Source organism: Bufo bufo, chromosome 10 (genome assembly GCF_905171765.1).
Source record: "Bufo bufo chromosome 10, aBufBuf1.1, whole genome shotgun sequence".
NCBI classification, from domain to species: Eukaryota; Metazoa; Chordata; class Amphibia; order Anura; family Bufonidae; genus Bufo; species Bufo bufo.
In genome coordinates this window covers 81,311,851-81,337,939 of record NC_053398.1, presented here as the reverse complement: position 1 = coordinate 81,337,939, position 26,089 = coordinate 81,311,851, and the positions used below count along the sequence as shown (strand labels likewise).

Genomic DNA, 26,089 nt, shown 5'->3' with positions numbered 1-26,089 from the left:
CATCAGATCGGAGTTTTCTCCAATCCGATGGTATATTTTAACTTGAAGCGTCCCCATCACCATGGGAACGCCTCTATGTTAGAATATACGATCGGATTTGAGTTAGATCGTGAAACTCAGATCCGACAGTATATTCTAACACAGAGGAGTTCCCATAGTGATGGGGACGCTTCAAGTTAGAATATACTAAAAGAACTATGTACATGACTGCCCCCTGCTGCCTGGCAGGTGCTGCCAGGCAGCAGGGGGCAGACCCCCCTCCTCCCTCCCCCCCCCTGTTTTTAACTCATTGGTGGCCAGTGCGGCCGGCCCCCCCTCCCTCCCCCCCTGTTTTTAACTCATTGGTAGCCAGTGCGGCCGGCCGGCCCTCCCCCCCCCCTAATTAAAATGACCGATCCCCCATCATTGGTGGCAGCGGAGAGTTACGATCGGTAACCATGGCAACCAGGACGCTACTGCATTCCTGGCTGCCATGGTTACTTAGCAATTTTAGAAGCATTATACTTACCTGCGATGTCTGTGACCGGCCTGGCTCTCCTCCTACTGGTAAGTGAAAGGTCTGTGCGGCGCATTGCTTATAGGGGTGTCGGACCCCCGCCGATCAGATGCTGATGATCTATCCAGAGGATAGATCATCAGTTTAAACAAAGTGCAGAACACCTTTAATTTAGAGCACCTGAGACATTTAACCCCTCCCCTTTTTAATTCTTTCAGGACATGGCCTATATTTATTTTTGTTTTTCCTTCCCCACCTTCCAAGAACCATAAGTTTTTTGTTGCTTTCTGTCCACATAGCTGTACAAGTGCTTGTTTTGTGCAGGACAAGTTTTATTTTTTTTAATAGCACTATTTATTTTACCATGTAAAACAAGAAAAATTATTTGTGGGATGAAATTGGAAAAAATGCCAATTCCACCAAGGGTTTTTTGGGTTTTGTTTTTACGACATTTACAATAAGCTAAAAATGGCATGACAAACTTCTTCTGTTGGTCAGTATGATTATGGCGATACCAAAATTATATCGTTTTTATTTTGTTTTATTGCTTTAAGAAAAATAAAAACCTTTGAAAAAAACATTTCTTTTCATCGCCATATTCAGGCAGCCATAACTTTTTATATTGCCGTCTACAGCAGTGTGAGCTGTAGGTCTTACTGGTACCTTTTTGGGGTACGTAAGATTTCTTGATCACTTTTTATTATTATTTTTTTACAGTTACCGCGTTCTTCACACAGGAAAATATACGTTGTAATAGTTCAGGCATTTTCAGACACAGCGATACCTATTATATTTTTTATTTATTTTTATATGTAAAATTGGGAAAGGAGGAGATTTAAATTTATTTTATATTTTTGTGTTTGTAATTTTTAGTCCGTTTACGGATATGAATATGCGATCTTCTGATTACTTGTCCCATAGACTGCATTAGAATAATATTGCAGTCTATGGAATTGTCACATCCTACCTGAGAGGGCATGCCTCGGGTATGGCTTTCAGGCAGTCTGCCATGAAAGGCCTGAGAACCTCTACAAAGGCCCCTTGCTGTCATGGCAACTGATCAGAACCCTGCAATTTCACTGCAGGAGATCCAATCGGAGGAGAGAGGAAGCCCCTTCCCTCTAACCCCTCAGATGCTGCGGTCGCTATTGACTATGACATCTGAGGGGTTAAGTGACCGAGTTCGACGTTATCGCTGATTCCAATCATTATAGGTGGCTACCAGCTGTATTACACAGCCAGCACCTGCCATGTATGTGGCGGGCTCAGCGTGTGAGCCAGCTCCATATACTCGGATGGCACCACAAAGTACACGTTTCTTCCATGGAGATCCATTTTTTTGCCATCCCTATTCCATAGACACTGCTCAGCTGCAAGTTAATTTCCACAGCGTCTCCCATCAGTGGTCAGTGAAACACGGCCCAAACACAGATGCTTGCGTGTTGTGTTCGGGATTTTCATGGACTAGAATGGGCGTGTTATTTCGGCATCACTGATCAAAGTGGTGCACGGGTCCGTGATTTTTTTCACGGACCATCCGTCATTAACCACTTAAGGACCACAGGTTTATACCCCCCTAGTGACCAGGCCCTTTTTTACAAATCGGCACTCGACAACTTTAGCGGTTTATTGCTCGGTCATGCAACTTGGCACCTAAATGAATTTTACCTCCTTTCCTTCTCACTAATAGAGCTTTCATTTGGTGGTATTTCATTGCTGCTGACATTTTTTGTTATTAATCGAAATTTAACAATTTTTTTGCAAAAAAAATGTCATTTTTCACTTTCAGTTGTAAAAGTTTGCAAACAAAACGACATCCATATATAAATTTTTCTCAAAATTTATTGTTCTACATGTCTTTGATAAAAAAATAATGTTTGGGTAAAAAAAAAAATGGTTTGGGTAAAAGCTATAGCGTTTACAAACTATGGTACAAAAATGTGAATTTCCGCTTTTTGAAGCAGCTCTGACTTTCTGAGCACCTGTCATGTTTCCTGAGGTTCTACAATGGCCAGACAGTACAAACACCCCACAAATGACCCCATTTCCGAAAGTAGACACCCTAAGGTATTCGCTGATGGGCATAGTGAGTTCATAGAACTTTTAATTTTCCCAGTCGTCTCCATGACAGCACAAACTGAGATTGCCTTCCTCTGATAGGACAGGAAAAAGCACACAGAGAGGTTAAAACCCCACCCCCACCCCTCATCGCCAGTGTTTTTTCCTGTCCTGACAAGGAAGGAATGCCAGAGAGGTGCTGGGAGCTCTTCTGGGTTCCCTAGTCCTTTTTTTCTTCGTTTTTTACCTTTTTTCTTCTCGCCCTGCTACGGCAGGGGGTCATCCGTTAGACCGGAGGTCGGTTCCGGGGTCCGGCTCTTCCCTCCTCCAGGTGCGGTCTATGCCCGGGTCACCCTCATTCATGGTGACCCCGGCGAAATTCCCTCTGCGGCGGCCCAGGCGGGCTTGAAGCAGTGCGGTAGGGCGGCTGGAGCGACGCTATGACGCGCTTCCCTCCAGTCGCCAGGTGATGACGTCGGACGCCGGGAGGCGTGGCCAGCGTCGTGACGTCACGGAGGCCGCAGCCGGCGCCAAATTCAAAAAGGGACACCGATTCGGACCGCTCTGAGGCCTCTACGATTCACCCTACCTGCTGACAGCATCGTAAGTGGACGGGAGCTGAGAGGATGAGCGCCCCTACCACCACTGGCTCGGGTCCTGAGCCCCCTACCACTCTGGGCGGTGTGAGTAGCCTGCTGGCACCTTTTCTTATTGCATATTTTCCCTGCAGTGGCTGACCCTTTCCTCCCTTGTGTGTTGCAGGGAGAAAAGGAGTCTACCTCCTCTGTTAAATCCAAACCCAGGAAGTGCGGCGTCTGTTCTAAGCGCCTTCCTTCCTCAGGGTCCAAGTTACTGTGTAAGGACTGCACCTCTACCGTGGTGAAGGCAGAGTCCTCTAGTTTTATGGAGGAGATCAAGACTCTGGTCAGAACGGAGGTCCAATCAGCGTTGGCCGCTAGGGACCCCCCTGCCTCCCCTATACCCCAGCCCTGTCAGGGCCACAGACCACCCTCCTCCAGAGGCCTGGACTACTCCGGGAGTGACCTGGACTCGGCCGACTCTGTTTTGTCAGATGCGGGGACTTCGGCTAGATCTCAGGAATTGGAGGAAAGTAGTGAGTACAGGAGATTCCTCTTTAACCCAGAGGATATAGAAGAATTGATCCGAACCATCAGGGCTACTATTAAGATGGAGGTCCCTAAGAGGTCCAAGTCAGTCCAGGAGGAGATTTTCGGGGGTTTAGGGGAGAGGCACAAATCAGTGTTCCCGGTCCCGGACAATATCCAGAAGATGATACGGGCAGAATGGGAGAAGCCAGAGAAGGGTTCCTTTATCCCACGGGGCCTCAAAAGGCGATACCCCTTCGACGAAGCGGACTGTGCCGACTGGGAGACCATTCCCAGGGTGGATGCTCCCGTCGCTAAGGTAGCGAAACGTACGGTCCTTCCGTTTGAGGACGCAGCGCAGCTCAAGGACCCCCTAGATAGGAAAGCCGAGAGTCTGCTCAAGAGAACCTGGGAAGCTACAGCAGCTCTCCTAAAACCGGGGGTAGCAGCGACATGTGTGGCTCGTACACTCGCGGTGTGGCTTGAACAACTAGAGCACCATTTAGCGAATAAGGCCCCTCGGGAGGAGATCCTGGATAGTATTCCTCTTCTGAAGAAGGCTACTTTCTTCCTTGCCGATGCCGCTGCAGAATCGGTTAGGCTTTCTGCCCGCACGGCGGTTCTGTCCAATACCACCAGACGGGTACTATGGCTTAAAGCCTGGTCGGGCGACTCCGTATCGAAAAACAGGCTGATATCCCTACCCTTTCACGGTCAGTACGTGTTCGGGTCCGACCTGGACAAAATCCTTGAGAATGCCACGGACCGTAAGAAGGGCTTTCCAGAGGACAAATCCAAGTCCAGGAGACAGTTTTTTCGGAGGCCCCAGCAGGATCCCAGGGCCGATAGGAGGAGCCGCGAGGGTCGCGGATTTACGAGAGGCGGGAGAGGAAAAGGTTTTTTCCTTAATCCCAACAGGGGAGATCCCTCTCCCTCTTCATCAAAACAATGACATCATCCCGGTCGGAGGAAGGCTCAGCTCCTTTCTAGGGGTTTGGGAGCAAACCATCACGGATCCATATATATTAGGCATCGTAGAACATGGCTACACTATAGAACTGGATTCCCTTCCTCCGCAGAGGTTCGTCCTGACCAAGCTCACCAGGGGCCTCGAGTCTCCCTTATCCGAGGGCGTAAGAAACTTATTACGCCTGGGGGCAGTAGAAAAGGTACCCGCCAGAGATTTGGGGAAGGGTCACTATTCCCCCTTATTCCTGGTCCGGAAATCGAATGGCAATTTTCGGACCATCATAAATTTGAAACCCCTGAACAAACACATCACCTACCACAAGTTCAGGATGGAGACAGTCAAGTCAGCGGTGAAGCTCATCAAGAGAGGGTCTATGATGGCTACAATAGACCTCTCCGACGCATACTTCCACATCCCAATACAGGTCCGTTCCAGAAGATATCTGAGGTTCGCGGTGGAGCAAGGCGGGACACTTTGCCACTTTCAGTTCAAGTGCCTCCCGTTCGGCATATCATCGGCACCCCGCATATTCACCAAAGTGATGGCGGAGGTCGTAGCCTCCCTAAGCAAGGAGGGGATAATAATCGTCCCTTACCTAGACGACCTGCTAATAGTAGCAGAATCCTCAGATCTCCTTCACAGACACATCCAGGTGGTTCTCTCGCGCCTCCAGAACTTGGGCTGGTTGATCAACCGGGAGAAGTCCGACATGTTCCCAGACCATCGGAAGGTATTCCTGGGTATTCTCTTGGATTCAGTTCTTCAAAAATCTTTTCTCCCTCCGCTAAAGGTACAGAAGCTGAGGTCAAGGGTCCTCCACTTCACCAAACAGTCCCGTTGCTCAATAAGGCAGGGCATGGAAATGCTGGGCCATCTCACCTCCTGTATCCCCGCGGTAGCCTGGGCCCAATTCCATACGAGGCCTTTACAGAAGCTGGTTCTAAAGCAATGGAATGGGTATCGATCATCCCTGGACCAGGGGCTGTCAGTGTCCCGGGAGGTAAAGGCTTCACTGGGCTGGTGGCTCAAGGCAAAGAACCTGGAATCGGGAGTTCCATGGAGGCAGGAAAGTGTGTTTTCCCTCACGACGGACGCCAGCTCTTGGGGCTGGGGGGCCCTCACGGCTTCGGAGACTTTCCAGGGGATTTGGTCCGAGGACCAGAGAGAGATGTCCTCCAACTACAGAGAGCTCCGTGCGGTGTGGGAAGGCCTCAGGTCCATCCAAATACAGGCCAAAAATCGCCACGTTCTGGTCCATTCGGACAATTCTACAGCGGTGGCTTTTATCCAGCACCAAGGAGGAACAAGACACGGTCATCTCCAGAGGCTCTCAGACCGAATCTTCCTTTGGGCAGAAAAGAATCTACAATCCCTTGCGGCAGTACATCTAAAGGGATCCCTGAATCTCCAGGCGGATTACCTCAGTCGGCAAAGTCTGGATCCAGGCGAGTGGTCTTTGTCCCAGATCGCTTTCCAACAAATTCGGGACCGTTGGGGGAATCCCATCCTAGACCTGTTCGCATCAGCAAAGAATCGCAAGGTTCAGAATTTCTTCTCCCTCAATCGGAGAGACCCATGTGTGGCAATAGACGCTTTTACCCAGAGCTGGACGACTGGCCTTGTCTACGCCTTTCCCCCGATACCAGTAATCCCAAGAGTGCTCCAAAAGTTTCAGTCCGAAAGGTGCAGACTGATTCTGGTGGTCCCATTCTGGCCCAGGAGAAGCTGGTTCGGGCTCCTCAGGTCCCTCAGCCCGGAAGATCCCATTCGTTTCCGGCCGGAGGAGGGTCTTCTAACCCAGGGTCCCATACCGCACCCCAATACCAACCTCCTCAAGCTGTCCGCTTGGATTCTGAGCAATCCCTCTTGCTAGGGCTAGGGCTCTCTGAGAGAGTAGTTAAGACCCTCTTACTCAGTAGGAAGTCTAACACCTCCAAAGCGTACCTCAAGGTTTGGAGGAAGTTCGCCTCCTGGGGAGGAGTCAGGTTCAACCAGTCCACCCCTAATATCCCGCTTATCCTGGAATTCCTCCAGGATGGGCTGGATTTGGGTCTTGCTCCTAACACATTGCGAGTTCAGGTGTCTGCCTTGGGGGCCCTCTATAATACCAGCCTCTATGAGGTCCCCTGGGTAGCAAGATTCCTGAAAGCGGCAGATCGACTAAAACCCAGAGTCAGGAATATGGTCGCACCATGGAACCTCAACACTGTCCTTTTAGGGCTGTCAGATGTTCCGTTTGAGCCTCTGCTCTCCCTATCTATTAAGTGGCTCACTCTGAAAACCATCTTCCTAGTGGCCATATCCTCCGCAAGGAGGGTTTGCGAGCTCCAGGCCCTGTCCATACAGGAACCCTTCCTCAAGGTGCTAGACGACAAGCTCATTTTCAAATTAGACCCCTGTTTTCTCCCTAAGGTGGTCTCCTCCTTTCATAGGTCGCAAGATATAGTTATCCCGTCTTTTTTTCCTAATCCTAAAGACGAGCAGGAATCTAGATTCCACAATTTAGACGTTAGGCGTTCAGTTCTTCATTATTTGCACGCCACGGAGGAATGGCGTATCGATAAAAATTTATTTATCCAATTTGCAGGTCCAAATAAGGGTAAGAAGGCAGCTAAGAGCTCTATATCCCGCTGGATTAGATGCACCATTTCTGAGGCCTATAGAGCTTCTGGCAAGGAGGCTCCTACATCCCTTAGAGCCCACTCGGTTAGATCGGTCTCCACTTCTTGGGCTGAGAGAGCCTCTGCTTCGTTAGAACAGATCTGCAGGGCAGCTACCTGGAAGAGGGCCCACACCTTCACCAAGCATTATAGGGTGGATGTGTTTGCTGACGAGGACTTGGCCTTTGGACGTAAAGTCCTAGGTGCTGTAGTCCCCCCCTAAGTTACTTTGTTAGTTCTCAGTTTGTGCTGTCATGGAGACGACTGGGGAAATGAGTATTACACTCACCGGTAATCCGGTTTCCTGGAAGTCTCCATGACAGCACAACTTTGTCCCGCCCTTGTTTTTTTCTCTGTCAATAGACTATTTGGCTAGCTTTATGTTCTACCCCTTGTCCTAGTCCTGTTATAATACACTGGCGATGAGGGGTGGGGGTGGGGTTTTAACCTCTCTGTGTGCTTTTTCCTGTCCTATCAGAGGAAGGCAATCTCAGTTTGTGCTGTCATGGAGACTTCCAGGAAACCGGATTACCGGTGAGTGTAATACTCATTTTTTGTCACAAGTTAGCGGAAAATGATGATTTATTTATTTATTTATTTTTTTCTTACAAAGTCTCATATTCCACTAACTTGTGACAAAAAATAAAAACTTCCATGAACTCACTATGCCCATCACGAAATACCTTGGGGTGTCTTCTTTCCAAAATGGGGTCACTTGTGGGGTAGTTATACTGCCCTGGCATTCTAGGGGCCCAAATGTGTGGTAAGAAGTTTGAAATCAAAATCTGTAAAAAATGGCTGGTGAAATCCTAAAGGTGCTCTTTGGAATGTGGGCCCCTTTGCCCACCTAGGCTGCAAAAAGGTGTCACACATCTGGTATCTCCGTACTCAGGAGAAGTTGGGCAATGTGTTTTGGGGTGTCATTTTACATATACCCATGCTGGGTGAGAGAAATATCTTGGCAAAAGACAACTTTTCCCATTTTTTTATACAAAATTGGCATTTGACCGAGATATTTCTCTCATCCAGCATGGGTATATGTAAAATGACACCACAAAACACATTGCCCAACTTCTCCTGAGTACGGCGATACCAGATGTGTGACACTTTTTTGCAGCCTAGATGCGCAAAGGGGCCCACATTCCTTTTAGGAGGGCATTTTTAGACATTTGGATCCCAGACTTCTTCTCACGCTTTAGGGCCCCTAAAATGCCAGGGCAATATAAATACCCCACATGTGACCCCATTTTGGAAAGAAGACACCCCAAGGTATTCAATGAGGGGCAAGGCGAGTTCATAGAAAAAAAAAAAATTTGCCACAAGTTAGCGGAAATTATTATATATATTTTTTTTCTCACAAAGTCTCCCTTTCCGCTAACTTGGGACAAAAATTTCAATCTTTTATGGACTCAATATGCCCCTCAGCGAATACCTTGGGGTGTCTTCTTTCCGAAATGGGGTCACATGTGGGGTATTTATACTGCCCTGGCATTTTAGGGGCCCTAAAGCGTGAGAAGAAGTCTGGAATATAAATGTCTAAAAAATTTTACGCATTTGGATTCCGTGAGGGGTATGGTGAGTTCATGTGAGATTTTATTTTTTGACACAAGTTAGTGGAATATGAGACTTTGTAAGAAAAAAAATTATAATGTCCGCTAACTTGGGCCAAAAAAATGTCTGAATGGAGCCTTACAGGGGGGTGATCAATGACAGGGGTGATCACCCCATATAGACTCCCTGATCACCCCCCTGTCATTGATCACCCCCCTGTAAGGCTCCATTCAGATGTCCGTATGTGTTTTGCGGATCAGATCCATGTATCAGTGGATCTGTAAAAATCATACGGATGTCTGAATGGAGCCTTACAGTGGGGGTGATCAATGACAGGGGGTGATCACCCCTGTCATTGATCACCCCCCTGTAAGGCTCCATTCAGACGTCCGTATGTGTTTTGGCGTTAGTGTAGCCTGGGAGAGCCGCCGCAATGACACATTTAAATCTGGGTATGTGTGCTGTCCGTAGAAAATGCGGTCACTGATGTGTGCTATCTGCATTTTCACACGTCAGTATTTACTGTCCGGGTGTCAGTGCAAAAATCACAGACCCATGCCCGTGATGCCAACCAAACACGCTGTCTATGGGTCCATGAAAATCAAGGACACAACACTATGGCTACTTTCACACTTGCGTTTTGGGCGGATCCGTCATGAACCTGCAAAGACGGGTCCGTTACAATAATGCAACCGCATGCATCCGTCATGAACTCCATTGAAAGTCAATAGGAGACGAATCCGTTATCTATTGTGCCAGAGAAAACATTGTGTGTCAGGACGGATCCGTTTGGCTCCGCTTCGTCAGGCGGACAGCAAAACGCTTCAGGCAGGGTTCTGGTGTCCCCCTCCAGAGCAGAATGATGACTGATCGGAGGCAAACCGATGCATTCTGAGCGGAGCCTTTTCCATTCAGAATGCATTAGGGCAAACTGATCCGTTTTGGACCGGTTGTGAGAGCCCTGAACGGATCTCAGAAACGGAAAGCCAAAACGCCAGTGTGAAAGTAGCCTATGGCGCCTGTGTTTGGGCCGTGTTTCACTGACAAGAGATGCTCTGGAAATTAATTTTCAGCTGAGCAGTCTGTGGAATACGGATGGCACAAGGAAGGCAAAAGAGAGACCGACGCACGGACCAAACACGGATTCCTATTTTTATTTTTTTTACAGGGAAATCAACCTGACTGTGGTAAAGCATTTTCTAGGCATTACCTGTGTGTACGGTGCTGAGTGTCAGTACTTGTCACAGGGGCGGGGGCGGTACTGTGTGTCCACACGAGCCGCTCTCCTCTACAACGTCTCTCGAGCACAGGAAGGAAACCTCCGTTTCCAGATGTTTTCGGGAAGCACGTGACGCGGGGAGTATGGTGGCCGTCCAGTGCCTGCTCCGTGCACTCTGACAGGGACACCGGCTGGAGCGCGCCTCTATACTCAGCACCATCCCGGTGACGCGGAGCTTACTGCCACACGCCAAGTCTGACAGTGCGCATGCTCCAGCCTGACAGCGGGGGCGGGGCTCGGTGTCGGGCGCTTTTCACTGTCAGCTGGAGCTGAGCCTGGAGCTGCTGTCCTGACTGACCATCTATGTGACCGGGATTGACGGCTCAGAGGTAGGAGCTGAGTGATGGGTGCCCTCACAGTGTCTGCACGCCGCCCGGGCGCTCCTTATCCCTAGTGATGTGGATGCTGCTCCGGGTACCTGAGCGTGACAATGGGCAGCCGTGCCCGCGCTGTGTGGTACATAGCTGCCCCGTGTTCACGATCCGATGGGCGCTGCTGGGTTCTGGGCCCCGGGGCTTCTATCCTCAGAGGATGTGTATGTGCTGATGGCAGGGCGCAGTGCTTGCAGCTCACGCCTGCTCTTTAGCTACTTGTGGATGAGACATTGCTTGCTGTGCGCCATTTTCCGCCCCGCGGTCTGATGCGCCATAGCGCACGCTAAAAAGTGGCCGAAAACTTTCAGGAATCTCTCTCTTGAGGCAACTTGAAAGACAGCCCCTTTTCCTGGACCAGCCATCAGTGATGAGGGGGTTAATCGCAGGAGGAGAGAAATCCTGGATGTGTAACCTGCGGTTAGTGTGCGGTTCGCTCAGTGGACCTTACTGCATGAGCCTTGTGCACACACAGGCGTACAGTATGTACTGCGTTATTACCTGCGGCAAATAGTCATGAAGTAAAACTGCAGGAGGATGTGGAGGAGCCGAGGTAACAGGCCCAGTAGCCCACAATGCAGGCTTCTTTCTCATTTGCTTATGTTGCCGGACTTCTACCTCTAGTATTCCCACAGTTACTACTCCGCTATTCCTCCTGGCGTCAGAGGACTTTCCTTCTGTATGCTTTCTGTGGATATTATAAATGTGTGATAGATGACGGGCCCACCCATGTGCCTGGATCAGAGCCCCGCACTAGAGATGGTTGAGATGACGGGCCCACCCATGTGCCTGGATCAGAGCCCCGCACTAGAGATGGTTGAGATGACGGGCCCACCCATGTGCCTGGATCAGAGCCCCGCACTAGAGATGGTTGAGATGACGGGCCCACCCATGTGCCTGGATCAGAGCCCCGCACTAGAGATGGTTGAGATGACGGGCCCACCCATGTGCCTGGATCAGAGCCCCGCACTAGAGATGGTTGAAATGACGGCCCACCCATGTGCCTGGATCAGAGCCCCGCACTAGAGATGGTTGAGATGACGGGCCCACCCATGTGCCTGGATCAGAGCCCCGCACTAGAGATGGTTGAAATGACGGGCCCACCCATGTGCCTGGATCAGAGCCCCGCACTAGAGATGGTTGAAATGACGGCCCACTCATGTGCCTGGATCAGAGCCCCGCACTAGAGATGGTTGAAATGACGGCCCACCCATGTGCCTAGATCAGAGCCCTGCACTAGAGATGGTTGAGATGACGGGCCCACCCATGTGCCTGGATCAGAGCCCCGCACTAGAGATGGTTGAGATGACGGGCCCACCCATGTGCCTGGATCAGAGCCCCGCACTAGAGATGGTTGAGATGACGGGCCCACCCATGTGCCTGGATCAGAGCCCCGCACTAGAGATGGTTGAAATGACGGCCCACCCATGTGCCTGGATCAGAGCCCCGCACTAGAGATGGTTGAAATGACGGCCCACCCATGTGCCTGGATCAGAGCCCCGCACTAGAGATGGTTGAGATGAGGGGCCCACCCATGTGCCTGGATCAGAGCCCCGCACTAGAGATGGTTGAGATGAGGGGCCCACCCATGTGCCTGGATCAGAGCCCCGCACCAGAGATGGTTGAGATGAGGGGCCCACCCATGTGCCTGGATCAGAGCCCCGCACTAGAGATGGTTGAGATGACGGGCCCACCCATGTGCCTGGATCAGAGCCCCGCACTAGAGATGGTTGAAATGACGGGCCCACCCATGTGCCTGGATCAGAGCCCCGCACTAGGGATGGTTGAGATGACGGGCCCACCCATGTGCCTGGATCAGAGCCCCGCACTAGAGATGGTTGAGATGACGGGCCCACCCATGTGCCTGGATCAGAGCCCCGCAATAGAGATGGTTGAAATGACGGGCCCACCCATGTGCCTGGATCAGAGCCCCGCACTAGAGATGGTTGAAATGCATAGTTTCCAGCTCTATTACATTTCGAGGGGTGTCCCCGTGTCAGAATGGACCATCCTCCTCCCGCCTGGTTACGGTGGTCGGGACTATGAGAAGATTGGGCGGTCCGTGCTGCGCTGCTAGCTCCCATACACATGTGTAGAACAGATCTCGGAAGCTCCATGTGTTTTGGGGTCTGTGGCCAGTCTGCAGTATGGTCAGTACGACGTGTTCTGTAATTTGCGGGAGGGACATATGGATGCGGACAGCACATGGGTGACATGCGTGTGCTGCCCGTTTCTTTTGCGGACCCGTGTGCTCTGCACGTCGTGTACATGAGGCCTTACTGTTACACTGTAGACCGGTGTGTGAACATTTACAGTCTGCAGACAGGGGATTGAGCGCTGCATGCTGCTGGGTCACCTCGGCATGGCCTCCATCACAGATTTCGGGAGAAATGGCGGACAGATCCAGCATGCTGCACACTCTATGATCAAGTCACGTGACAGATCCCGCTGTTCGTTGTTCTGCTCCTACAATGTAACCTTGTCCAAATAACATATCACAAGTTTCATGTGGTACTGTTTTACGACATCACATGTACAGTCACATGACCAACGGCGTACATGTACGAGATTACATGTACAGCGGTAGGGTCCAGAGCTGAGCCCGGGCATATCGCCACCGATGCTCTCCTTTGCCCTGCGCTGAATCCGATGACGTACTGGGCTCTCCATAACGATTGCTAGGCGGAAGCTTCCACCCAGCAGTAAGCCTGGTGACGTCACTGCCACTAATGGGCCGGCTTTAGTGCCGCTGACATCACCGGGAGCACTGCTGGGCGGAAGCCTCTGCCTAGCAGTGTGCCGCTGTAGACAAGGCGCAGAGCAAGGAAGAGCATCGGAGCATGAAATGCTCCAATACTCATATTAGGGGGTCGGTGAAGATGGGGATATATCCGCTCTGAACCCGGACAACCCCTTTAAACAGTAAAAATCAGTGGCTTCTTTCTTCCTGAAATAGCGCCACTGCTGTCCCTGGGTGGTGTCTGGTATTGCAGCCCAGCTCCATTGAACTGGACGGGGCTGAGTTGCCACACAACCTGTGGACAGGGTGGTGATGTTTCTGAGAAAGCAGTACTTTAACCCCTTTATTACCTGCCGTGTAATAGTACATTGTAGTGAGAGGACCTTTCCTGTGTATTATTACTCTAGGTGCGCACAGTGCGGATTTGTACGCAGAAAATCCACATGAACGGCATAAAAAAACACAAGAAAATTCGCACATAAATCCACACAATTTATCATGATTTTAGTGCAATTTTTTTATGAGCTTTTCCTGTTTCTTAACCCCATTAAGGACTGAGTAAAACCACTGTACATAAGGTACGGAATCGTACAATTGACATGCGGCAAATTTCACAGCCTGTTATCGCCAATTTGCAACATTGCAATCTATTCACTGATGGCAAACAAGGTTATTCTGCATTCAAAAGCCCTTCAAGGCTTTGAAGTTGTCTAGCGGTCCTTTAGCGACACTCTTCAATCAGTATAAATGTTTCCTCAGATACCACAATAAAATCCTTTCGGCCTCTTGCACACAAACCTTATTATTTATTTTTTCTGTTTCCGTTCCATTTTTTGCGTTCAATATACAGACCGTATACGGAACCATTCATTTCAATGGATCTGCAAAAAAAATGGAAGGTACTCTGTATGCCTTCCGTTTCCGTATTTCAGTTTTTCCGTTCCATTCAAAAATAGAACATTTCCTATTATTGTCCGCATAACGGACAAGGATAGTTCTGTTCTATCAGGGGCCAGCTGTTCCATTCCGCAAAATACGGAATACACACGGACGTCATCCGTATTTTTTGTGGATCCATTTTTTTTGTGGACAGCAAAATACTGAAAAAGCCATACAGTCGTGTGCAAGAGGCCTTACAGGCAGAAGTATAGTCTCTTTTCCACAAATAAGTTCTCAACTATTTTCTCTGTTAGAAAGTCTTTTGGTTAACCCCTTCCCAGCTTTTGCTGTACATGTGCAGTGCAGCGGGAAGTAAGTTCCTGACTAATGCCCTACATGTACAGCACCCTGATTGGGAGGGCACAGAGACAGGGGCCTGGCAGTTACCGACAGCAAGGACCCTGCTGTACACCCAGGTATTGTTGAAAACAACAATGCTGGCGGATTAACCCCTTAGATGCCACCGTCAATGCTTACCACCACATCTAAGGCGTTTACAGATGGAAGTGGCTCCGTCTCTCAACTCATGATCTCGTCGTATGATCACAGGCTGCCAATGGTGTTATGGTGGCTAGAGGACTTACAAAGGTCTCAGGGCCTGCCAGCTAAGGAAGCCGATGAAGCCCAGTCCCCATGCAAGGCCTAATAGGCAATTGTTAGTGTGAAATAACCGATTGTGTGTATTGTACTGCATTGAACCAGTAATCAAACCCTCAAAAGCTGAAGTGGGACAAAAATTGTAAAAAATAAATAAATGAACTTTGATGTAAAAAAGTGCCTCCTTTCCCCCATCAATCCTTTTAACTATAAAAAAAATTTAAAAAAAAGAGACATATTTGGTATTGTCGCATCCATAACGATTGGCCTTATAACAATTTCACATGATCTACCCATCAGGTGAACGCAATAGAAAATATAACAAAAATGATGCCAGTACAGCCAATTTTTGGTTACATCGCCTCCCAAAAATCGCAGCGGAGCACCTCAATGGGGAAGGGGCAGCTGTGTTGGGGAAGAAGATGGCTAGAAGGTTGGAGGAGTGTTTAAACTAGGGACTGGGGGGGAGGGTAATTACACTATAGAAGGGGAAGATAGTGCAGATAGAGATCGGGGGCAAGGTAGTGGGACTGGGGGAGGAATGGAAGGAGGGACTAGAACAGTTCAGAAGGAAAGGTGTAGGGTAAAAAATATACATAAACCTCTCAAATGTATGTATACTAATGCCAGAAGCCTGACTAATAAAACTGGTGAACTGGAATTAGTGATGTGTGAGGAGGACTATGACATAGTGGGAATAACTGAGACATGGCTGGATGAAAGCTATGACTGGGCAGTTAATGTACAAGGTTACAGTCTGTTTAGAAAGGATCGTCAAAACCGGAGAGGGGGAGGGGTCTGCCTTTATGTAAAATCTAAAACCCACAGTCCGGGAATATATAAGTGAGGGACATGAACATGTGGAGTCACTGTGGGTCTCGGCACGCCCCATCTGATCCTGAGTCGGCACAGTGGAGAAGGAGGGAGTCCCTCCCTCCCTACTGTGTGTGGCTGCCGCTGAGGGGTTAATTGTGGCAGATCACAGCGCGCAGTAATTTCTCCTCCGGTTAAATTAAGGGCTCATTCCACCAGAGCATTGGCGGCCTCTTGGGCTGAAGGCGCTGCTGCTCCTTATCTGGAAGACATTTGTCGGGCGGCCACTTGGTCTAACCCTACTTTATTAAGCACTACAAATTTGATATCCTAGCCAACCAAGACTTATCCTTTGGTAGAAAGGTGTTGTCGGCAGTTGTCCCCCCCCCTCTTGATGTTTTCTCTGTTATTCCTCCAGGTGGTGCCGTTGTGGGGGGGGTGGGGAAAAGATGATAATTACCAGTAATTTGATTTTCCTTTAGCCTCCACAACGGCCTGAGGAATTCCCGTCCATTTTGCTCCTTATGAATGGTTTTTATCTGTATACTCTTTTCTTGTGCAATAATTTATTTTGTTGTATATTGAACCTTATTAAACTGTGGCAGTCCTAGGTTATTAACTGGAGACGGTAAGAGGGAGTGGGCCTTTTATTGACCTCACAATTGTTTCCTGTCCCTGAGAAGGCGGGGAAACCCTCCAGGTGTTGCCATTGTGGAGGCTAAAGGAAAATCAAATTACCGGCAAGGGTAATTATCATCTTTCCACAGCACCCCGCCTCCTTAACAGTGACCTCTACAACACCCCGCCTCCTTAACAGTGACCTCTACAACACCCCGCCTCCTTAACAGTGACCTCTACAGCAATCTTCCCCTTAACACTGACCTCCATAGCTGACTGTCCCTTTTACTGTGACCTCTCGCGCTGTTCAGTATTCCGCGCAGGCGCGGTGAGGAAGCTGGCAGCCTGCGAGCCTCTTTCCCTCACCGGGCCTGCGCCGAATGCTGAAGGGGGTGAGATTTCACCAGAGCACAGGGCTGGCAGACAGATGCGAGCTCTGCCTGGCCCTGTCAATCAGGACTTGGAGGGAGGCGACAAAGGTGGGAGAACGGAGCCTCTAGGAGCAGGAACAACGCCCCCTCCCCCCCCCCCTGCTCCTAGAGGATAATTAGCATATTATAACAGTTAGATTTCTGGAGTAACGGGGCATAGATAAAAGTAGGAATAGGCTAGTTAGCGTTACCTGACATTAGCACATCGCAAATGTCAGCTAGCTTAATAGGGTTAAATCTGGTGACAGAAACCCTTTGAGGCAGAAGCATCTTAACAAATCAGGCGCATCACTGCCCTGCCATGTGCCAGAAACTGAAGTGTATGCCAGCTACAGGCTGGTATAGACTTCGGCTATAACTTTTTCACCTCTTTCTGGCAAAAGTTATAGTCCATGCATCCACGCCCCCTTTTTCTCAGCACTTCTGAAAAGTGCAGAAATGCTCAAAAAGTTGCAAATTATGGTGCACCAATTGTGGCGTATAGGCCTTGATAAAAGTACTCAATATGTTGTGCCCATTGTGTGCCATAAAGAGGTTGTGCCACCTCAGACATTGGTGGCATATTGCTAGAATATGTCACTAACAACAGGTTTAGGTCCAAGAGGTGGAACCCGCACTGATCTCTAGAATGTAGCCCCCAAAGGGAACAAGGGCAGTGCAGTATGCTCTCCGTTCAACTTTTATGGGAATTTTGAAAATATTTTCGGATCTCCACTAGAAATTGATAGAAGGTGTAAACGCATGTGTGGCTATCCTCCTTTCACTTTGGGGGTCCTTTTTTAGACACAGGTGTGGGTCCCAAAGGTGGCATATTCTACTAATATGCCACTAATCTTTGAGGTTTGGTTTATGGGCGCCATGTTGTTTTTGTACAACCCCTGGGGTAGTACAGCCATTTTCTGAGAACATAACATTTTTATTTTTATATTTTTTCTGTAAAGGGAACTGTGTGAGGGCAGGATGAGTTGCCATTATCATTGGTACTATTTTGGATAAATATGACTTTTCGATCACATATTGTTCCACCTTTTGGGAATCGGGATGAAGAAAAGACAACAATTTCGCCATTGTTTTTTGGATTTTGTTTTTATGGTGTGCACTGTGAAGGAAATATGACATGTTAACTTTATTCTGCTGGTCAGTACGATTACAGTAATGCCAATTTTATGTACATTTCTTTACGTTTTGTAGCTTTTACCCAATGAAAGCATTTTTGTAAAGAAAAATACATTGTATTTGTTTTACCATTTTCTGAAAGTCATATATATTTTTTTATTTTATTTTTCTGGTGATGGTCTTGTGTGAGGGCTCATTTTTGCGGGATGAGGTGACGTTTTCATTGGTACCATTTTGGACTACATACAACTTTTGGATCACTCTATATACAGGTCATCAAAAAAAATTACTGTTCTGACACCGTTTTTATTAATATTTTTTATGGCTTTCACCTGACAGAGCAGATCATGTGATATTTTTATATAGCCAGTTTAGGACTATAGCCGAATAGGACTTTTATTTTTTTTTTTAAATTTTTTATTTTTTTTTTTGAGTAGCAAATGACTTGATAAGGGAAATTGTACAGCAGTTTTACACTTTGTAAGGCCTGAGTCTTCCATAGCAGCCATCGGTACCCCTTGACTAAATGGTACCAATTAAAACTACAATCCATCCTGAAACAACTCTGTAGAAGAAAAAAATTATGGAGGACTGGAGAGCACGTACTGCCATCATGCATAGTGCTGGACACACAGGATCAACCCCAAGTGTCATGGTGTGGAGTGCCATTAACTACCATGGCTTTTCCCATCTGGTATTTATGGAGAGAACATTCATCAGCATTTGGTATGTCCAGGACATTGTGAAACCAGTCCTCCTGCTGACTCCATATTGGTATAAGTATTACAGGGGAAGGGGGGCTGATGGCACTGGGGGACACAATGGCATGCAGGGGCTGGGGATACAATGGCATGCAGAAGTATTGGAATGCATTCAGACCCCCAAAAGTTGAAGTCCCAAAGTGGGACAAAAAATAAAGTGAAAAAAAAGTTTCCCCCCAAAAAAATTAAGTTAAAAGTAATTTCCCCCAAATAAAGTTAAAAAAAATTGGTAAAAAATTGCCGCGTCCGTAATAACCTGCTCTATAAAAATATCACATGACCTAACTCAAACATAACAAAAAATAAAAACCGTGCCAAAACAGCTATTTCTTGTTAACTTGCCTCACAAAAAGTGTAATATATCAAAAATCATATGTACCCTAAAACTGCCACCCTATCGCGTAGTTTCTAAAATGGGGTCACATTTTTGGAGTTTCTACTCTAGGGGTACATCAAGGGGGATTTAAATGGGACATGGTGTCAAAAAACCAGTCCAACAAAATCTGCCTTCCAAAAACCGTATGGCATTCCTTTCCTTCTGCGCTCTGCCGTGTGCCCGTACAGCAGTTTACGACCACATATGGGGTTTTTCTGTAAACTACAGAATCTGAGGCATAAATATTGAGTTTTGTTTGGCTGTTAACCCTTGCTTTGTAACTTGGAAAAAATTATTAAAATGGAAAATCTGCCAAAAAAGTGAAATTTTATCTCTATTTTCCATTAATCCTTGTGAAACACCTAAAGGGTTAACAAAGTTTGTAAAATCAGTTTTGAATACCTTGAGGGGTGTAGTTTCTAGAATGGGGTCATTTTTGGGTGGTTTCTATTATGTAAGCCTCACAAAGTGACTTCAGACCTGAACTGGTCCTTAAAAAGGTGGGTTTTTGAAAATTTCTGAAAAATTTCACGATTTTCTTCTAAACTTCTCAGCCTTGTAACATCCCCAAAAAATAAAATGTCATTCCCAAAATGATCCAAACATGAAGTAGACATATGGCGAATGTGAAATAATAACTATTTTTGTAGGTATTACTATGTATTATAGAAGTAGAGAAATTGAAACTTGGAAATTTGCTAATTTTTCCAAATATTTGGTAAATTTTGTATTTATTTTTTTTTTATAATTAAAAATGTTGTTTTGTTTTTTTTACTCCATTTTACCAGTGCCATGAAGTACAATATGTGACGAAAAAACTATCTCAGAATGGCCTGGATAAGTCAAAGCGTTTTAAAGTTATCGGCACATAAAGTGACACTGGTCAGATATGCAAAAAATGGTCTGGTTCTTAAGGTGAAAATGAGCAAGGTCCTTAAGGGGGTTGTCTGGGTTCAGAGCTGAACCCGGATATACCCACAATTTCACCCAGGCACCCCCCATGATGTTGGCATGCCCTGCGCAGGATCGTGCAGGCCAAGGGCTCTTTTATTTACCATAACACGCTGCCGGGCGGAGGCTTCTGTCCGGCAGTGTGTTCGTTGACATCACCGGCTCTGATGGGCCGGCTTTAGCGCTGCCCTAGCCGTTTTATAGGCTATTGCAGCACTAAAGCCAACCCATCAGTGCCAGTGATGTCACCGGGCTCACTGCTGGGCGGAAGCCTCCGCCTGGCAGCCTTAAGGAGAGCCCGGTTCGTTACCGAAACTCCAGAAAATGCCTTTGCGTTTTAGCACAGGATATAGGAGAGCATCAGAGCATGAACTGCTCCGATGCTCAAGTTAGAGGGGCTGCCTGGGTGAAAATGGAGATATGTCTGCTCTGAACCCGGACAACCTCTTTAAGTCCTTACACAGTCTGACCCTAGTTTGGTTGGACTATGTCAGAACAGTCTAACATTGTACCAGTGTTATTAAATATAGAATGAATGCACCAAGACATACAGTATTTTTTATGATGGATCCTCTCCACTGTACTAACTCTCTAGAAGAAAGGGAAGGCCTGGGCCCCAGATGCTATTGACCTATGGTTTTAACTGAAATTGATGCCGTTGTGCTTTTTCTCTTGGTTCACAATGGGTTTTTATAGAGCACCCTTGATGTCAGACATGCACCTTTCCCTCCTCTAGTCTTATTCTAGAAGTGACGATGAGAATATCCTATTTAAGATAGGAGTTTCTAAAACTGGGAACACTGGAAGCCATGTCACATTAATAGACTACTAAATCAAGAACTGAATGCTCGCCATGTACGTTTTTCTTTGCCATTTTAAGAGTTTGAGCTAAAACACCGTTTCAGTCCATGTTTTTACTGGATGTGTGGCCCTTATTGTATGTTAAAGGGGTTGTCCCATCTGAAACATTTATAAAATATCCACAGGATATGCCATAAATATCTAATAGGTGCGTGCAGATGCTTCCTCTGGGACTCGCTCCTATCCCAAGAATTGATATTTACAAATGGTCCTAAGGACCAATAGTTGTCTCTTAGTTACATGTGCTACCAGTAATCATTTCCTAAAACGTAACATTTATTTCCTGTCATAAAATCATTTCTCTCTAACTTAAGTGTACAGTAATTTAAAACTATCAGTTGTGCCAACGAAATGACTTCTATTTGCCCTATAGAAAATGCCAGCACTGTTTGTTGGCAGGGAGGCTGTGACGCAGTATATGTTCGTATCGCTTTTGTCTAAGACTCTTCTAGACTATACAATTAGTGCAGTGCAGGCAGATCTGAAGTGCACACGCTGTTTAAAAACATTACACAAGCTGCCCCCGACATGTTTCGCCAACTCATTGGCGTCTTCAGGGGTTTCGGGCAGTCTGCTAGTGAAGGAAGGGGCGGGAACCAGACTTTAAAACGTCCCTATCGTGATGTCACTGCCCTGATGGCTAGCCTCACTTCCTACCTTAAAGATACGAAAGATTCACTAACCAAACTCCAGGAAATGCAGGTCCATAAGACCACTATGATTGCCAGTTTGGATGTAGAGGCCCTCTACACATGATATGATATGACAGGCAGTAAAAGACTATTTAAGCACTAAAAGCACACAACTATTTTGTTTTGTCACTTCTTGGGTTTTTACTAACACATAATTCTTTTATTTTTGATAGTAAATTTTATTTACAGATCACCGGAACAGCAATGGGGACGATTTGCGCACCAAGTTTTGCTAATTTATTTTTAGGGTGGTGGGAGGGAAGGACGGTATTTACAGAAGAACACTATGAATTCACTAAACACATTTCATACTGGGGTCGATTTATCGATGATATATTAATTCTGTGGGAGAGCACTGAAAAACACCTATGATTTTGTGGGAAAACTGAACAATAATACATTGGGCCTCAAATTTACTGCTGAAATAAATAAAAGTACGTTGAACTTCCTTGACTTAACAATCAGCCTGGTGATGTGATGGTAATGTAAAAACTGAAGTATACAGAAAACCTACATCCACAAACAGCCTTTTCCATTGGGAGAGCCACCACCCATCTACACTAAAGAAAGGCATCCCAATAAGACAATACTTACGAGCAAAGCGTAACTGTTCCCCAAATGAAGGCTTTGGGCGAGAATGTGAACTGCTATACAGTAGGTTCAGGGCGAGAGTCTACCCTAAAAAGGTGCTGCACAAAGCATATAATAGAGCAAAAAATACGAACAGGGCCAATCTACTCCAAAATGAAAAGCATAAGACTACAAATGAAAATAATATAGTACAATTAAGGTGAAACATTTTGACATTCAACATGATAAAATCAGGAATATCCTAAGACGACTTTGGCACATTTTGCTGTCAGATGAGGAATTAAAAGAAATATTTCCCCCAAATTCGGCTATTGCCTACAGAAGGGGCCAAAATGTAAAAGATAAACTAGTACATAGTTACTTTATACGGCAATTAAAAGACGCATGAATACATGGGTTGCCACAAAGAGATCCTATCCCTGTGGCGATTGTATGTTTTTTCAGAAGATGATACCAAGGAAGGATTTTGAGAATCCATTGGATAATAAAAAAATATCAAATAAAAGAGTACATAAACTGTAAATCCACAGGGGTCATTTATGCCATTCAATGTAGTTGTCCTAAACTATATATAGGTAAAACTATACAAGAAATTAGAAGACGTATATCCAAACATTTTCCGCTGTATTAAACCGATTCTGACACGACCCTTTCTAGACGCGTACAAACTACACATAATGGCAATAGCCAGAGCCTCAAATTTTGGGGGATTCAGAAAATGACATTAGGCCCCAGAATGGGTAATTTGGATAGAAAATTACAACAATGAAGCAAGATGGATTTACTGTCTAAAAAGTTTAGTTCCACATAGACTAAATGAAGGTTTCACGTATGCATCTTTCCTCTGACAACTGAGGCCCAAATAGACTGATTAAATTCCATATAGGGTAACAAATAAACTATATAACTCTATCTATCAAACAAATATTATAAGACAACAGTAGGGACGGAAAATAGAACCTAATAAAAGCTATAAATATAGAATACAGAAAAGAGACTTACCTTGAGACCCCTTTAGTGATGTCACCTCCCTGTAGAGACGGATCATCCTCTATGTTGCAGTTTCCTCTGCCTGCGCAATTTTGTGGATGGAGCTATATGTCACATAAGGAATACAACATCAAAACAAGCCAATTATGGTTTATATAGTAGGAATTTGTGCCTAAGTCTGAAATGTGATCCTGTTACACATAAAAATCTCGGCGTATGCGTAGAAATGGCACTATGCCAGCTAAGCCATAAACAAGATAATGATATGCGCGATGCAGTATAAAATCGCTAGTATATCTGAAGTTATGGTATGACGTAAAGAATATCTTGCCCACTGCAGTAATCAACAACTATCGACAGGCGCGGTAGTGTGCAAAAATGTATAAGTATATAGGCAAGCGCACAAGATACTGGTACCTTACCATCTTGAGGCTAAGTTTTGGAGTATGCGTAGTGACAACATTCCATCAGCCAAGTAGTATAAGTTCCGACGCATGCACAGCAATAAGTTTCCAGCACAACTAAAGATAAGTCCTACGACATGCGTAGTGCAAGATAATAGTGTCCTCGTGTATTCTAAGTGGGTAATTCCATCCTCGCGTAAATAAAAGTCCAATGATATGCGCAGTATAGGCGGATGAGACTATCTTTGTCTAAGTTCTAGCGCATGGGCAAAGACACCAAGTGCAGATTGGAGCGGAAGGATAAGTATAAGTATATGGGCATGCGTACAAGGTACAGGCATTTTACCGGTTTCAGGCTGTCCTGGAGTATGCGCAGTGACAACACTCCACCAGCAAATTAGTATAAGTTCCGACGCATGCGCAGAAAGAGGTTTCCAACATAATGAAAGATAAGTCCCATGACATGCACAGTGTAAGACAATAGTGTCCTCATATTCTAAGTTCAAGCAGAAACGCAATAGGCAATTCTACCCCAGCATTAACATAAGTCTAACGACATGTGCAGTAGAGACAGATGAAATGATCTGTGTCTAAGTTTTAGCGCACGAGCAGAGGACACCAAGCGATGATTGGAGCGCAAGGAAAAAGGAGTGGGCAAGAAGCATAGTAGGTATTCCGACCACCCTCTGATAGGCTAGTAGAATCAACATAGTAAAGTAGTTACTGTCTAGCTATCATTGCAGTGACATCACGATAGGGAAGTTTTAAAGTCTGGTTCCCGCCCCTTCCTTCACTAGCAGACTGCCCGAAACCCCTGAAGACGCCAATGAGTTGGCGAAACATGTCGGGGGGGCAGCTTGTGAATTGTTTTTAAACAGCGTGTGCACTTCAGATCTGCCTGCACTGCACTAATTGTATAGTCTAGAAGAGTCTTAGACAAAAGCGATAGGAACATATACTGCGTCACAGCCTCCCTGCCAATACTGCACTGTGAACAAACAGTGCTGGCATTTTCTATAGGGCAAATAGCAGTCATTTCGTTGGCACAGCTGATTGTTTTAAATTACACTTAAGTTACAGAGAAATGATTTTATGACGGGAAATAAATGTTACGTTTTAGGAAAATGATTACTAGTAGCACATGTAACTAAGGCCTCATGCACACGACCGTTGTGTGCATCCGCGTCCGTTCCATCATTTTTCACAGTTTAGCCGAGGTCCCATTCGTTTCTATGGAGCTGTGAAAAAAAACTGATAGTCCTCCTTTTTTTCCCCGCGTCCGTGATTTCAGTCCGTCCAAAAAATATAACCTGTCCTATTCTTGTCAGTGGAAAACGGAGGACGGACCCATTCAAGTCAATGGGTCCGTCAAAAAATACGGATGCACAACTGGTATGTCATCCGTGTTCGCGTCCGTGTCCGTTTTCTTCTACAAGACCTTGGTGCAATAAAATTACACTTTTCATTAACCTTCCCTTTTTTTCCCCCTGTCAGACAAAAAAAAAAGGAAGACACAAGGAAACACAACTGAAGCAAAATCTGACACGGACCACTGAAGCCAAATCACTGACAGTGAAAAAACACTGTCGTGTGCATGAGGCCTAAAAGACCACTATTGATCCTTAGGACCATTTGTAAATATTGATTGCTAAAGTGTCTTAACATGTGTGAATGGCTCAGTTTTGGCAATTGATATCCCAAGAATTGGGCCCCATCAAGCTGTCTGAAAATGGAGAGGAGGCCGTACATGCACAGGTCTCTCCATTCACCTAATTAGTGCATCTAAGAATAACAGAGTCAGCATGCTCAGCTATTTTCAGAAGTACTATTCCAGTAAATGGATAGGGCCGCATATTCGCAGCCACTTCTCCATTCCTGGTCATAAATGTTCCAGATGGGAATACTCCATTAAAGGGGTTATCCAACAAAGATACTCTACAGTTTTCAAATCAGAACCTGGATCTGAATACTTTTGTAATTACCTGTAATTAAAAATGTAGTATAGCCAGTGAGTTATTCTATAAAATGTGTCTGTATAGCGCCACCCGCTGTTCGTTCTTTTTCACATTTCTTTGTCCTGCTCACTGTTCAAAAGAGGTAGGTCTTCCCAGGTAGTTGTAGACCAGTAAGCAATCTGCAATAAGCATGTTATAGAGCAGGAGGAGCTGAGCAGATTGATATATATTTTTGTGAGAAAAGATTCAGATAAACTTGTAATTTTATACATGTACAGTACAGACCAAAAGTTTGGACACACCTTCTCATTCAAAGAGTTTTCTTTATTTTCATCACTATGAAGGCATCAAAACTATGAATTAACACATGTGGAATTATATACATAACAAACAAGTGTGAAACAACTGAAAATATGTCATATTCTAGGTTCTTCAAAGTAGCCACCTTTTGCTTTGATTACTGCTTTGCACACTCTTGGCATTCTCTTGATGAGCTTCAAGAGGTAGTCCCCTGAAATGGTCTTCCAACAGTCTTGAAGGAGTTCCCAGAGATGCTTAGCACTTGTTGGCCCTTTTGCCTTCACTCTGCGGTCCAGCTCACCCCAAACCATCTCGATTGGGTTCAGGTCCGGTGACTGTGGAGGCCAGGTCATCTGGCGCAGCACCCCATCACTCTACTTTATGGTCAAATAGCCCTTACTTTCAAAGTTTCCCCAATTTTTCGGCTGACTGACTGACCTTCATTTCTTAAAGTAATGATGGC

At 46.2% G+C, this 26,089-nt stretch overlaps 2 protein-coding genes across 2 annotated transcripts in view; one reads left to right on the top strand and one right to left on the bottom strand.

Moving 5' to 3' along the window:
• Nucleotides 1–10,197, bottom strand: part of PGGHG (protein-glucosylgalactosylhydroxylysine glucosidase) — a 436,976-nt gene extending 426,779 nt beyond the window's left edge. The window contains exon 1 of the mRNA XM_040409837.1: nucleotides 10,052–10,197. The gene's annotated coding sequence lies outside the window, so the exon portion shown is untranslated. The remainder of the gene's footprint in view (nucleotides 1–10,051) is intronic.
• Nucleotides 10,198–10,337: 140 nt separating this feature from the next.
• LOC120980783 (USP6 N-terminal-like protein) overlaps nucleotides 10,338–26,089 on the top strand; it is a 188,414-nt gene continuing 172,662 nt past the window's right edge. The window contains exon 1 of the mRNA XM_040410062.1: nucleotides 10,338–10,449. The gene's annotated coding sequence lies outside the window, so the exon portion shown is untranslated. The remainder of the gene's footprint in view (nucleotides 10,450–26,089) is intronic.